This window comes from Neltuma alba, unplaced genomic scaffold, assembly GCF_004799145.2.
Source record: "Neltuma alba isolate B1F8T4 unplaced genomic scaffold, ASM479914v2 tig00011754_pilon, whole genome shotgun sequence".
NCBI classification, from domain to species: Eukaryota; Viridiplantae; Streptophyta; class Magnoliopsida; order Fabales; family Fabaceae; genus Neltuma; species Neltuma alba.
Genome location: NW_021636382.1, coordinates 221,540 through 237,372, shown reverse-complemented (window position 1 = coordinate 237,372; position 15,833 = coordinate 221,540). Strand labels below are relative to the sequence as shown.

The following is a 15,833-nucleotide window of genomic DNA, read 5'->3' as shown; positions in this document are numbered from 1 at the left end:
CGTTCACATATCCACGGAATAAGATATAAGACTGGTCAGGCCTGCCATGTATGTCCTCTAAAGCTTTTTGCTTCGCCTTGTATGCTTGTTATATGTCAACTTCTACCATAATCTCTTTCTAAGTCTTCCTTATATCATTTGGACGCCTGTCTATGTGATCATTTACCTCATCTCTGATGATTGATGCTGTCAAGCTAGCTGAACCACAATGTTCCACACAAAGATTGTCTTGTGCATTATGGACATGCTTATTTATGAATGTTGCCACACGTAAAAAGGGAGCACTCTTTCTGCCCACTCTTGCACTTATCCTCCACGGACGACAACCTTCAACACTACATTTCACATACATTTTTCCCCTACAATTTTCACATACTTGTACTCAAACTTGTTTGCAATACTGAACTTATGTACTTTCTTCTTGAAATCTTCTGCATTTGCAAAGTTTGGTTCCGTCCTAACACAATTCCTTCCATTTCAAAGAATTCATCTCCGGCAAAGGTGTAGGTGCACTCACTATCCGTATGGTAGGTTTACATTAGGTCTTTCACTGCCTCCAGAACTTGTACTTTCGAAAGCATTTCCCTCCAACGTAGACTCATCACTCTGTTCTGACAGTCCTTCCATTCTTGAGATCCTGCATTTATAATTACCACTGTTGTTAAGAGATTTACTACAACATTACAACAATTATCAACTTTCATAACCACCAAAAAAAAATTTCTCACTTACATTTCTGGATAACCCATTCCTTCCTCCACATTGTCATTACCTTTATGTGCTATATAAATATGTGCATTACGGTCATTATATTCAAATAGATTATCAACTCCACCATCATCTATAAGATCTACCAATACCCATCTCATCAAAACTCAAAGTGTATTTAATATCACAGCCATGGACAATCCATGCTGAACCATTCGCCTATCATTGCCCTCAAATCTTCAAGTTTTGTACCCTCATTTATTACTCTTACTCTGACAGTCCCACCACAGTATTTACTTCGCCATTGTCCTTTTTCCACAAACTTCCCATCTACGTGAAAATAACAAGCAAGTCTTTTTGAAGATGTTGATACAATGTTACAAGACATCACCACTTGCTAACCTGCAGCAAACAACATTAAATATAAAAAAATTAACTTCTCCGCCAATTAGTTTCCATCAACGTACGTGACACCCAAAACACACACAAAGAGAGAAACTTTTCTTCTATCGCAACTTTATTATAGGGTTTCACAACTCCATTATTGATTTTAACAACGTTCACCACTTGAACGCAAACTTCACGCCTACGTAATGCTTGCCACCTTTCTTGATTTCCGCTACGTCATTCGAAATAGTCAATATAAAAAGTATAAAACCTCATCTCCAGCACACCTGTCCCCACCCATTGCGCCATAAAGCAGACACAAAAGGAACCTACTCAAACCCCACCATCAGTTTAATGCGACATGTTTACTCTCTCTCTTGTACAAAACCTCTTGCCACAACCAAAATCTATTAAATCAGCAATCCCAAAAAAATTATGATGCGGAGGAGAGTAAGATTATACCATTTCCAAAGACTACCGACTTAAAACTCACCTCTTTTCAGCTCTGATGTGTTCTTCCAGCGTTTCTCTTTCCTTCTTCATGTGCTAAAACGGTGCTATGCTCTATCTTTATTTTCATTTCAGTTTCACTTCATTTTACCCACTGATAAGGGCATTTCGGGTTTTTCGCTGAAAATATGAATTCCAAATGGTACCCAGTGCCCTAATTTGTCATTTGCTTATTCAGATCCCTTAATTGTCCTTTTGGAATTCAAGTGGTATTTTATTGTCATTTTCCCTTAATTTTTCCTCTATCTCAGTTCGGTAATATAAAAAACAAGTTAATTAATTTAAATAGGATTAAAAAATTAGTTATATTAATTATTTATAATAAATAGTATTATTATTTTTAAAAACTTTTATTAATATAATATATCGACTAAAATTATTATTTTATAAAAAGATTTAATAAAATAAAATATATAAAAAAAAAGACTGATATTTTATATTTAAAATTAAAATAAAAATAAATAAATTTATATTATTAGAATCAGAATAATAATATTAAAATATGATTTTTTAATTGAATAATAAGTAGAAAACAGGCTGAATGAAAATAAAAAAATATGCATTCAGGAAAAAAAAAAAAAATCAATGGATCTCAGAAAGAAATAGGAAAAAAAAAATCTACAAATTGAATTTCCGGATCCCTGTAAAGATCATCGACTCTGGGAAGGCTCGTTTCGTCGACACAGGCGGGAACTGAATCAAGTTCATGGCGGCAGTAGCTGAAGAAGAGACAGTGAAGAAGGAGGAGGAATCGTTTGTTACGGTAAATCAAGAGGAGGATGAGTATGATTCCAAGGACAGGGTGCTGCAGAAGTACTTCCTTCAAGAATGGAACCTAGTCAAGTCCATTCTCGACGACATTGTTTCAAATGGCCGAGTCTCTGACCCTTCTTCAGTTCACAAAATCCGATCCATTGTACTCCTACTCTCCTTCTCTCCTTGTGCTTTTTGTTATGTTTTAATTTTGTTCAGTGTGGTTTTGGTCTTTTAATTAATGTGAAGAGGGAAACATTAAACCTGTTTGTGATGACTATGGGCCTTTGGGTCTGGGGTTTCTGGCCTATGCACTTTTCTGTTTGTGAAATGCATGCTTCATTTTTTGAGAAAGTCTTTCTCTCTATATGCAGTTGGATAAGTATCAGGAGCAGGGTCAGCTTCTAGAACCTTACCTGGAAAGCATTGTTTCCCCATTGATGTACATTGTTCGTTCTAGAACAATTGAACTTGGTGTAGATTCAGATGAAATTCTTGAAATAACAAAGCCAATATGCATCATTATCTATTCATTAGTTACAGTTTGTGGATACAAGAGTGTGATCAAGTTTTTCCCTCATCAAGTTTCTGATCTAGAACTCGCCGTAGCTCTGTTGGAGAAGTGTCATCACACGAGTTCAGCAACATCATTGAGGCAGGAAAGCACAGGAGAGATGGAAGCTAAATGTGTGATGCTGTTGTGGCTTTATCTACTTGTATTAGTTCCTTTTGACATCTCCACTGTGGACACCAGTATTGCCAACAATACCAAGCTCAACGATCTTGAGCTCGCCCCTCTTGTGTTGAGAATTTTAGGGTTTTGTAAGGATTACCTCTCAAACTGCGGGGCCTATGCGCACTATGGCTGGACTAGTGCTCTCTAGGCTTCTAACACGTCCAGATATGACCAAGGCTTTTACCAGGTATGTAGAACTTTGTTTCTTTACTAATAATGATATAGAGTGTCTTCATATGCAATAGCTGGAATTTCAATGCACCGACCATCTTGGCATGTACGTTGGTGTTCCACTGCTTCACAACAGAGTTACCAAGGATACTTATAAATGCGTATAGGAAAAGATACAGAACAGGCTCTCGGGTTGGAAAGCAAAGGCCCTTTCCCTTGCTGGTTGAATAATGATATAGAGTGAAGAATCATTTCAGTTTCTTTTCTTTTTTTTTGTTTTTTGTTTAATAAAAAAAAGAATCATTTCGGTTTCTGCATAAACTAGTTTTTCTGATGTCTTCAGGTTTGTTGAGTGGACACATGAAGTGTTGTCTTCTGTCACGGAGGATGTCTTTCATCACTTCCAATTACTTGGTGCTGTTGAATCACTGGCCACCATTTTTAAGGTTCTGTTTTCGTTATTTTCATCTACACTCTCAGATGCAAATATTTCCTTGTTTTGGTTATAAATATTCACGCAAATGGATTCTCTTTCTTTAGGTCCGGATGTGGGGAAAAGTTTCATGATATGCATCTAACCAATAGAAAGATTGGCTATCTAGGATATTTAGTTTTTGCTTTATGAAAGTGGCATTTGGAAAATTGCTCTGTTAACATCATCTCTTCTACCTCTTGCGGCATCTATTTGTATGCAGGCTGGTAGTCGTAAACTCTTGCTTGATGTAATTCCTGTTGTTTGGAATGACACTTCGACACTATACAAGTCCTCAACTGCAGCACGAAGTCCTTTGCTTCGCAAGTATCTGATGAAGCTAAACTCAGCGAATTGGGGTACTGCCCTTCCTCATCGTTTGCCTTCATGGCGTTATGTGGTCAGTCTTTTTCTTTCCAATCTTTGATGTGATCTCACATCTTATCAGCTATACGTAGTTCTGTAACTGGCAAAAATGGATGTTTAGACTAGGGGATTTTGATAAGAAACTTTGGGGAGAGCTTGCCCAAAAAGATAGCTCATGATGTGGAGAGCACAAAGTCTCTGTAACACCCAAGTCAAAATGGCAATGCTTCTGATGTGGAACTCAAATTCTACACTTTGCTATGGATTCAACGAATTCATTATTTGGAGCCAGACTTTATGAGGTTGATAACTTAGATCTTAGATTTGTCCCATTAAAAAATGAAGCAGCTACTAGGAATGAATTGCTTTTTTGTCATGTTAAAAATAATAAAAATACAAGAAACAGACCCAATTAACTGTTTTATATTGTTGTTGTTGTTATTGTTATTATTTATTTTTGGATAAGAAGGCAAGTGCTAAGCTTGAAGGAAAGAACAAAAGGTTACAAAAACAAAACAAACTAAAAAACTAAGCACTAATAAGTTAATCATTCAGCAGAAGGCTCCTGCAATACTCAGGAGGGCGGGACCAGATGAGTCCAGTTGCATTTGACTTATGCTTTCTTTGCAAGGATGTCAGCACTGTTGTTTATATTTAAATATTTAAATTATTAGAATGAAGTTGTATGATCCTCCCACAAAAGGCAATGGTCTCGTTGATATGTACTCCAGAGTTCATTCTTATACCTGTTCCAATGGTTTGAACTTCTCTGATGATTTTTTTTCCCCTCTTACAAATATAATTTTTGGTATTTTAATATTATTTATCTTTTTTTTTTTTTTTTAAAAAAAAAAGTTCTAGTCCATTTCATTCTTTTGCTGAAGACTTTTCTAGGAGCTAATTGATTGGCACCATTTTCTAGTTTTAACTGTATGCCTATCATGCAGGGAAGAAGCACCTCTATAAATGTTGCTTTGAATAAAACCGGTCAAATTGATCAGGGCAATTATGTTGTGAATGATGGCTCCTCTAACATAACCCAAGCTATAGATGTGGCACAAGATGAAGAAGACATGGATGTTCCAGAAATTGTTGAGGAGATCATTGAGATGTTGCTATCTGGTTTGAGGGATTGGTATGTCCAAAGGGTGAGATTCTTATTGATAATTTTGTTTTTCTCTTTCATGCTAAAATTTGCTAAGATGGGGAGAAGTCTGGTGTTGTCTAGAAGTAAGCCAATGGTGATTTCTTTGAAAGTAAGCCTTTTGGAAAATATTTTGTATAAACCATGTATCTTATTGGAAGTTGGATTAACTATATTAATGTTATTTTTCGTATAAGCCATTCATGAACATGGTTGATGTATTTAAAAAAAACAAGAAGAAGAAGAAAACGCATGCATCTTTGCAGATTATGTGCCATTGATCTGCAAACAGTATGGTCCTTTTGAGCTTGATGTGGATAAGGCACAAGCCCAGCATAGCTGTTGCTAAAATTTCATCTACTTAGGACATTGAGGGCTGCATGTGGATAAGGCACATGCCTGGCATAGCTGTTGCGAAAATTTCATCTACTAAGGACATTGAGGGCGCAAGTTCTAACTCCTTCTGATATTATGTCAACAAATCAATAATCTTGAAAGGATTAAGATGTTAGAGGTATGATGGGAGTGTAATTTACTTATTGAAGCCTATGCTCAAGTTATCAAAATAATTCTTGGTCCCTTGCTTAGCAAACCTCATCTCTTAGGGTTAACACTACAAATCATGCTAGCGTTCAATTGACATGATGTTGTGGTTTGATCCTTATTTCTTTTCTTATAATTCTTATATTTTAGTTAAAGAAGTTTTTAGTTGAAGATAATGTATTTAATAATGCACTTTATCAATTTACCTGTAAGCTTACCCATGATGTTGTATGATGGGCACCCAGGTATGGTAGGGAACCTTTCCCATATGTTAGATACTGGGATGAGAGCACTAGGTCATTTAAGCACCCCATGTAGCATTCCCACGCTACTTAATGGTCAATGACTTAGTCATCTTAGATTTATATCAATTGGCCCACCTTGGGAGAGACAAGATCCCAATGGCTAAGCTTTGTGACACTTTGCTTGGCGACACATACTTGACTCTATCACCAGTTCGAACCCTCCTTCGGCAGTCCCTTCTTGAGTTGTTGACACTAGCTTTGATTACAGTTGATGGGCATCCAAGTGAGGTGGGGGATTCTCTTTCAAAAGCTAGCTATTGAGGCAGGAAAAGTGCCCTACTTAAAATATGTGATAGAGTATTTTATACTACTCTTATGTGAAACTTAGACATCGTTTACTATCTTAGTCTTCATTATAGTGCTTTAAAGCAATAACTAATGATCTCTTGCTTGACAGCTTATGCATTTACGTCAATGGATCTAATTATGCAAATAATTTAGTTAGACAAGAGAACAGAAAATCCTGCATGATGAACTTATTGTAGGACTGGCAGTTTTACTTAATTTTATCTATCATTGACTTCTTTTCCTCCCTTGTTGTTTGTTTATTTGAAGTTGGTGTGTATGAGGTGTGTACTGATCTAAACACAAAACATTACTGGTGGCATACTGCTGTTTAGAAATAGCTTCTCTTTATCTGGTATCTTCTGGTGACTTTCAAAAGACAACCATAAGCTTCACATGGATTTGCATCTAATAGCAACTTAAGCTTTTATATTTTCACTGTGTTTTAGTGTCTGATTAATTTTTTTTTTTTATCACTTGTTACTGCTGGATTTCAGGATACTGTTGTCCGTTGGTCTGCAGCAAAAGGCATAGGTCGCATAACTTCACGGTTGACATCTTCTCTTGCTGAGGAGGTTTTATCATCTGTTTCTGAGTTGTTTTCACCTGGTGAGGTATGCATTGACGGTTGACCCTCCTTTGCTGACCGTTCCTATGCTAGTCATGGTAGTTAAATGGTTCCCATTTACATTTATCTCTGTATGGATGTACTCTATATGAATCCAACATCACTATGAACGCTTGGCTGAATGTCACTATCAAATTTGACGAGGCACTGCTTCTTCTGCTGCTGCTCACAAGTAAATTTTTTCCCCAGGGTGATGGTTCATGGCATGGAGGTTGTCTAGCTTTGGCTGAACTTGCTCGTAGAGGCCTCCTCTTGCCTGCTTGTCTTTCCAAAGTTGTTCCTTTCATTGTGAAGGTGGTATTCCAGTTTGATACGAGGATATGCTTAAGTGCAGAGATATTTGATTTGTTATTTTAAATTGCATTAGCTGCTTATAATTTTTTTATTTGTCAAAACACATGATCATGTTTTACCCAGAGGTCCAAGATTTAGAAGCTTGAATAGATGGCAACTTGCCAAGTAAATAACTAGTGCATATGGTGCCTAAAGGGGGGAAAAAATGGTGCATATTATCATGGGAGAGGAAGATATGATGAAAATGAAAATAGATTGGACATGGTCCTAGATTGTTGATGTCGTTGCCAGTATTTATATTGATACTAAACCTGATATTGAAGATTTTGAGCTCATAACTTGAGTAATCTGATGAACAATGGGAGGGGTTACTCATGTCTGTGGCTCTTTGTTGGAAGCTAGTGGTTTTTGTGGCGTGGAAAACAAAAAAATGTGAATGGAACTAAACTTTGGTGTTCCTGGAGGTAAATCTAATCAATCAGAATCCATGACCTGGAATTTCTCTCTTTTTTTTTTTTTTTTAATTGTTGTTATCCTGAATAATTCTTAATATATTTCTGGGTTTATTAGCCTTTAGTTCTGTTATCTTATTTTTCAAATTTAAGCCTTATATCCTGTTTTCTGCTCTTGATCTTTCTTGATTTTATTCTGCTTTTATTTCCTTTTATCCTGTTGCTGTTTTCACAGGATCTTGTGGTTAGTTTGTAGATTTTGTTCATGTATATGTGCTCCCCCCCCCCCCCAATGTGATAAGAAGTATTTAGAGCCTATTTATCTGAAATTCTATATTTACTTTTTTAAAGGGAAATTGGGGTTAGGATTCATGGTGGGTGATACGTGTGCTTTAATACCATTTGTCTCAACATAGGAGCTCTAATCCTTTTTATGACTTTCATATGATTTTACGTTGCGTCAGTACTGGTTGTTGTGAGGATTTACTATCTTCCTATTTGGTGTGATTTCCTCTCTTTACAAACCTCTTTTTCTTTATCATTAACTAAAAAGAATGTCTTCGAATGGGATCTTTTAGTAAAAATTTATTTAATGAGTTGGTTGTTGATAGCCTTCTTATTGTTTGTGTTGTATCATTAACCAAAAAGAAGGTCTAATAAATCATTTTTGAGAGAGGACATTGATTTCTATTAATATTATTGACATTGCTAAATGCAAACTGAAGTTGAGTGCTTCTTTCAGATATACCTGCTATGAACTGATGGAAATAATGCGCAAAATTACTGTACAGGCCCTACATTATGATGTTCGTAGGGGTCCACATAGTGTTGGATCTCATGTACGTGATGCTGCTGCGTATGTGTGTTGGGCATTTGGACGGGCATATTATCATGAGGAAATGAAAAATATCTTAGAACAACTTGCCCCCCACCTCCTAACAGTGGCATGCTATGACCGTGAGGTGCCCTTTCCATCAAATGAGTTATTTTTAAATGCTAAAGCATGAATTGTCATCTGAGTAGATTTGCTAATGATGCTTAGGTTAACTGCAGAAGAGCAGCAGCAGCTGCTTTTCAGGAGAATGTTGGAAGACAAGGGAATTATCCGCATGGCATTGACATAGTTAATACTGCAGATTATTTTTCACTTGCTTCCCGAGTAAACTCTTATCTTGATGTTGCTGTCTTCATTGCTAAGTTCGAAGGATATCTTTTCCCATTCGTGGATGACCTACTTGATAGAAAAATCTGTCACTGGGTATGCTCAAATTTAATCTCTCCTTCTCTCTCTCTAGTTTTTTCTTAGCTATATCTTTATTAAGTGTTGATGGAGTGTTTAGTTTCTTTTTCTACAAAATGAAACTTCATCTGCCAAACATTGTGCTCACTTTTTAAACATAGCCTCTGCATTATTGTTTGCTTGCTAAGAAAAGCTATAAATCAATCTAGCCTGATCCTTTTGCTGAGCTGCACTTTGTGGTGCAAAGGAATCAGTGACATCTCAAAGTTGAGACGGGATAAGCCCAAGAAACCAACCGCAAAAATGATGTTGTACGGATATCTCAGCATTATTGAAGGAATACTCAGGCTTCTATATAACTTCAGTTTTATCAGGATTTGCTGAAGACATGAAATATTCTAATTTCCTTAATTTGTTTTTTTTTATTTCTCCTTTTCCTAAGTATGTGAACTGGCTCCCCCTCCCCCTCCTCGTTGGTTTTGTCATATGAAAATCTTTGGTTGTTTGTGCATGTGATGTCCAAAATTGTTTTTGTCTAATAATGATATTGCGAATATTTATATGCATGTTTGTTGCTAATATGATTTTATTCAGGTCTGGAGTCATGTGACCAGTGTTATTTCTACCTCCTATTAGTACTTCTTCTCCTCTAAAGTGGTTTCTTTTACTTCTAGCAGCTGAAAATGAATAATATCTTGATATGCAATTTTACTAGTTTATTGTTTGTTTTTGCTAGTCTGAATTGTAAGTTTAAACAGTATATCCTAAGGACTAAATTAAGGTCGCATTGTTGTCCTTCTTACTGTTTCCACAGCACCAGGAACTTTGTTATTGGTGTCTCTGTTTGCTCAATTTTCTTGAGTGGTACTTTTTACTAATACTTTTTGGAATTATATATTCAGGATAAAGGATTGCGAGAACTTGCCGCGGAGGCCCTTTCCTCTCTCGTAAAATATGATCCTGAGTATTTCGCAAATGTGGTCATGGAAAAGTTAATTCCTTGCACTCTTTCATCTGATCTGTGCATGCGCCATGGTGCAACATTAGCAACCGGTGAAGTTGTTTTAGCACTACATAAATGCAATTACACTCTTTCCTCAGGTCACACATTCTTCTTTAAACTTATGCTCCAACTATTCTTAATAGATGCAAATCATATTTCTTTTAAATAAGCAAAATAGAAATCTTACATATAGATGTGATTACAAAATCTTAATCTATAAATTTCAGTTAATGATGACTCCTTAATGGATGATCTCATGATTAATCTCTTACTCTTTCTATTGAGGAATCCTTATAACATTCATATGTTCTTTGCATTTTCATACTTCCATTATCAGTTATCCTAGAATTTTCATCTTCTGTTAGGTAACTAATTTCAAAACATGTTGACAGACCTCAACGCTTTGAACTCTTCATGACAGATAAGCAGAAAACCCTTGCTGGTGTAGTTCCATCGATTGAGAAAGCACGACTTTATCGAGGAAAAGGAGGGGAGATAATGCGGGCAGCTGTTTCTCGGTTCATTGAATGCATCTCTGTATTTAACATAACATTAACAGAAAAGATAAAAAAAAGCTTGCTTGACACCCTGAATGAGAACTTGAGACATCCTAACTCTCAGATACAGGTTTCATTCTTTTAAAACAAGAGTTATATATATCTGTTTATTTCTTTCTTTATTTCATTGGGATATTCCATTTAAGGCCCTGAATCAAAATTGTGTTTTGATGAACAGAATGCTGCTGTTAAGGCCCTGAAATACTTTGTCCAAGCATATCTGCTTGTTGATGATAAAGTCATGGGTGATGTTATATCAAAGTACCTCAATATGTTGAATGATCCAAATGTTGCTGCAAGAAGAGGATCTGCTCTGGCAATAGGTGTTTTGCCATTCAAATTTTTAGCCAGTAGGTGGAGAAATGTGCTTTTGAAGCTCTGTAGCTGCTGTACGATTGAGGTGCATTTTCACTGCTACTGATTTTACATATTATGTTGTTATGTTAGTTAGATGGCTGTTAAAATGATTTTGTTTTAATGCAGGAAAAACCTGAAGATAGGGATGCTGAAGCACGTGTAAATGCTGTTAAAGGGCTTGTAGCTGTATGTGAAACATTAATTAAGGGAAGAACAGATTCTGTTACCTCTCTCATGGAGGAGGGGGACTTCTCTCTGTTTCTTTTGATAAAGAATGAAGTGATGATGACTTTGTTTAAAGCTCTAGATGACTATTCTGTTGACAACAGAGGTGATGTGGGCTCTTGGGTTCGTGAGGCTGCATTAGATGGACTTGAGAAATGTACATACATGCTCTGTAAGAGAGACTTGGCTTGTTTGAGCGGAAGACCAGGAAAAAATTCTACTGAATCTGTAAAGCAGCAGTTAACTAATGACATTGTCAAGAACAATCAATATTTTCCATTGTTTGATGAAAACCTTGCTACCTGTTTGATTGGAGGAATTGTTAAGCAAGCTGTGGAGAAGATGGATAAGCTAAGAGAAGCAGCTGCAAATGTTCTTTACAGAATTTTGTACAACCAGATGGTTTATATTCCTCATATTCCTTTTAGGGATAAGCTTGAAGAAATTGTTCCTAAAGAAGCAGATGCGAAATGGATGGTTAGTGATGAGATTGTTTTATCAATTCATGAGACGGGTAGAATAGCTTTTTTCTTCATTGAAAGATGAATTGTTTCCTTGCAGGTCCCCACCTACTCATATCCGCGCTTTGTACAGTTGCTTCAAGTTGGTTGTTATAGTAGACATTTGCTATCAGGTTTAGTTATATCAATAGGTGGGTTACAAGATTCTTTGAAGAGGGTGTCACTCTCCGCACTGTTAGATTATCTACAAGGGTCAATAACCAGGGAGTGCATGTTTTCTGGTGACATTCTGTGGATTCTTCAACAATACAAGAAACATGACAGGGTTATAATACCCACTCTGAAGGTAATTAGCTTTCGTCAAGCTTTTATTTTCATGTAGCTTTCAGTTACACTGATTCATGAATGAGAAATTGGCTGGTTGTTCAGGCATTTGGTTCCAAAAATTATGATAGTAGGTACTCTGCTGTTTGGTTCTGTGTAACAAGTTTTCCAATAGAAAAATCTTGAAAATGTGTTGCTCGAGGAGAGTAAGGGTCTGGAAGTCCTTTCAGTGTTTTAAAGTTCTATTAATTGTTGAAGTTTGAATTTCGGATGGCCTGATCAATGTTTGTCATTTGTTGTCTGTTGCTTGAGCCCATTATAGTTGGATTTTGCTCTTATGCAAGCAGTTGTTAGTTTATGTAAATTTGTTGACTGGTTGAGGTCATACTACAAATTGTGGTTTATTGAACAACTTAGTGATTGTTCAACGGTCTTTCTGCAAATTGTGGTTCTTTGAATTCTTTTAAAAGTTCATTGCAAGTCCCTTATGAGTTCATAAAACTGTTGAATTTAGAAGTTGTACATGAAATTTATTCGGCTGCAAGGCAATGCCAATTAAAATTCTTCTGGTGATTGACTTTTAGCTGGTTAATTTTCAGCTTGAGGTTTGATATTAAAAACCTATCAAAACTATATTTAAGTATTACATAGTGCTTAATGATCATGGATACTATTATCCTCATAGATGATAATATTTGGTTTCTTTCTCTATAGATCAGGATGTCAGTCTTGTAATTTATCACTGTTTTGTGTGTTTATGCTTTTCTTCAATGATATTAGAATAGCAGATGGAAGCTTTCGTTATTCACCTTCATGTTTGTCATGTCCCTGTTTATCAAGCCTTCCTCTTCATTTGTCTATTAATTGCTGTGAATCACAACATCATCAACATTAAAAAAGATTTTATTTTTTCTATATTACTTTTTCATCTTTTGCTGATGACTCGTTCTGGATGGAAAATAATGTTTTTTATTGCTTAAATTTATTCTCCTAGGCTACACTCTGGCCTGGCGTATTGTCATTCTTTTTGTTGTTAGTAGGTGAAAATCATATTCTTGGGATAAAGCCTGGATATCTTGTCCCCAGAAAAACTTATAAGATAATACCTTTTATGGTTCACTTTTAGTCCTAAATGTTGTATTAATTAGTGGGTTTTACACTGGGATGTTTGTAGGTTGCTCTTGACTTGCAAAAATTCAAAATTTAGATTGCAACATAGATGCTAAAGTTCTAGAATTGGTTTTCTATGCCTTTTTGGGTGAGTTTAGGGATTTGGAATTTTAGAATGAAGTTAATGATAAGCTGGGTCTCAGGCATTCTTTTAGGCGAATAATTATAGTCAGACTTTGTGAAACTAGTAGAACCAGAACCCTAACTTTCTTCTACAATAAATCAGAACTCTAACTATATAATGAGTATCTGCTGCGTTCTTCTTCAATGCGATTGCTTCGAGCATTCACTTTAAAGTCCTGATATATTGATAATTTTCTGCATTTCAGACCATTGAGATCCTGTTCAGCAAAAAGATATTCCTTAATTTGGAGGTTAGTTTGGCTTTCCTGTTTTCAGTCTATCATGCTGGTTGGAGCTATAAAATCCTTTGTCCATCTTTTGTCTCTACGGATTACCCTTGATGGTTAAGTAATTCTTCATATCTCCATGTGTTTGTCGCAGCTTGTGCGTTAATTAATGGGATAGAATTTGTGAAGAGAAAGGAAGATGAAAATTGAAGTCCATTTGGTTTTTTTCCTTTCCTGCTTTCATTTTCACTTGAAACATAAAACATGCATGATTTTAAAAATGGGATAAGCTTGTTGAAAAATGGAAACGGAAATGTCCAAAAGATTTCCATGTTTCCACTTAACAAAACGTGTAATTTAGGTAATTTTACAAGAAATTCACTCCCATTACACTTCAACCTTGTGACTCTGATCATCTACTGATGGTCAAACTGAAAAATAAGTAAATGCATTGTCATTTAAGGTTTTTCAAATTGAAAATGGAGACCAACAAGTTTTTAGATTCATATGACAATTATTTTAAAATATTGGAAACTCGCACATGAAGTTAGATTTTAAAAAATGAAAAATAGAGAATGAAAGCTGGAAACGTATCCAGAACCCAAAGGCACTTTAAGGTTTCTAACGAATCCAGAGATATTAAGCCCATAACATGCCAGGTCCTGACCACTAATTTTGGCAGCATCTTGTGTTATCTTTGTCAGTAATGAATTTTGCATTGTCCAAAGGAAGGAATACTTCACGCTGGTTCCCTATGATAATCAGTATTGTCGTGTTCTTTTACAAATGTTTAAGTAATCTTTAATATCGTAGAACTGATTAATAATAAAGCTTCTTTTCAAGATCAAATTATGTAGACCGGGGCTGGAGTTGTGCTTGGAAGGGGAGGTGGATTCTAAGGGGGATTTTGTTTTTGTTTTGCCTTGCTTTTCTCATTAATGCTCATGGATAATATATGCTATTCTCTTAAATGGGTTTAATGCTAATTTTGTGAGATTCAAGTATTTTTGAGCGTGATTTAAGAGGACCAGGCTTTTTTATTTAACTTAATGTACAAAAGGAATCATGAGTCATTTATACTGTTTAGTAAAAACTGCTGAAAGCTTGAGGCTCTATTATTGAATTTTTTCACCTTGACAAATTTTTAGTGAGATTTTATTCAAGTGTAAGATTTTGTTTCCAGGCTTACATGACAACTTTTTGTGCTGGCGTTTTGGATTCGTTAGCAGTTGAATTAAAGGGATCAAAGGATTTCTCTAAGTTATACGCTGGTATTGCATTACTTGGTTATGTGGCTTCAGTGCCAGACCCGATCAATACTCGGGCGTTTTCTCATCTTCTGACCTTTCTTGGTCATCGGTTTCCCAAGGTAATTTTCAAACATTCATTTAATATGGCCTTTTATGGGTCTAAGTTATATACTGTTGTTGTACTTTGTTACATGTTAAGGTTAATATTACTCTCTTTTTCTACCAAAAACAGTTTTAAAAAATCTCGTAGCAGATTTGCTTAGAAAGCCAGGGTAGATAGATAGTAAGATTTCTTGCTCACCATTTTTTTTTTCTTGGTCGAGGCAGATTCGAAAAGCTTCAGCGGAACAAGTTTACCTTGTCCTCCTACAAAATGAGAGTCTTGTGGGAGAAGACAAGATAGAGAAAGCACTTGAAGTTGTTTCTGAGACTTGCTGGGACGGTGACATGGATACTGCAAAACATAAAAGAATAGAGTTGTGTGACTTCTTAGGTTTGGATGTGGGGCCAGTAAGCAAGAGTAGTGGTGATGGAGCATCGAGTAAAAGCAGCAACAAGAAGCAGGTAGATTTGGATGAAAATGCTTCGTATTCTTCCTTGGTTGATTCATCTGGCTTCTGATTTTTGTGATATATACCACCAAGTGTGTTTTTGTGTGTACATTGTTGCTTGCTAGGGTTTGATCATTAGTATTTACAGTTGACAAATGCCAACAATTTTGTTTCCTTCTCTGTTTGTTGTGTAAACCCGTCATGACCTTCAAGAGTAGCTATATTTTCATTGGATCAAAATAGTTTTTAACTTCTCATGAATTTACTTTGAAAAAGCAGAGTTAAACTCTATTGAATCTGGATGCTTTGAACGTGAATGAAAAACAGAACAAAGTTTACAATTTAGAACATAAATCAAATTATTCGCTATGCATCGCTCAAGAAACTAAACAATGATCAGAAAGCCAACATGGGCATGAGAATAATGTTTAGAATTCAGAGCCCTACAACAAATGTCTAGTGCTTTGTTTTTTTTTATTTTCCTGATAAAACCTTACAAGTTAACAAAAAGAGGGAGGGGGGGGTTTTTCTTTTTTTTTTTTTTCTTTTTGTTTGGGGGGGGGGAAGAAGAAAACCGAGGTAAGTACTGCC

At 35.9% G+C, this 15,833-nt stretch overlaps 1 pseudogene; it reads left to right on the top strand.

The window, feature by feature from the left end:
- Positions 1–2,290: 2,290 nt before the first annotated feature.
- LOC114717544 (tubulin-folding cofactor D-like) lies at positions 2,291–15,533 on the top strand (annotated as a pseudogene).
- The last annotated feature ends 300 nt before the right edge of the window (positions 15,534–15,833 follow it).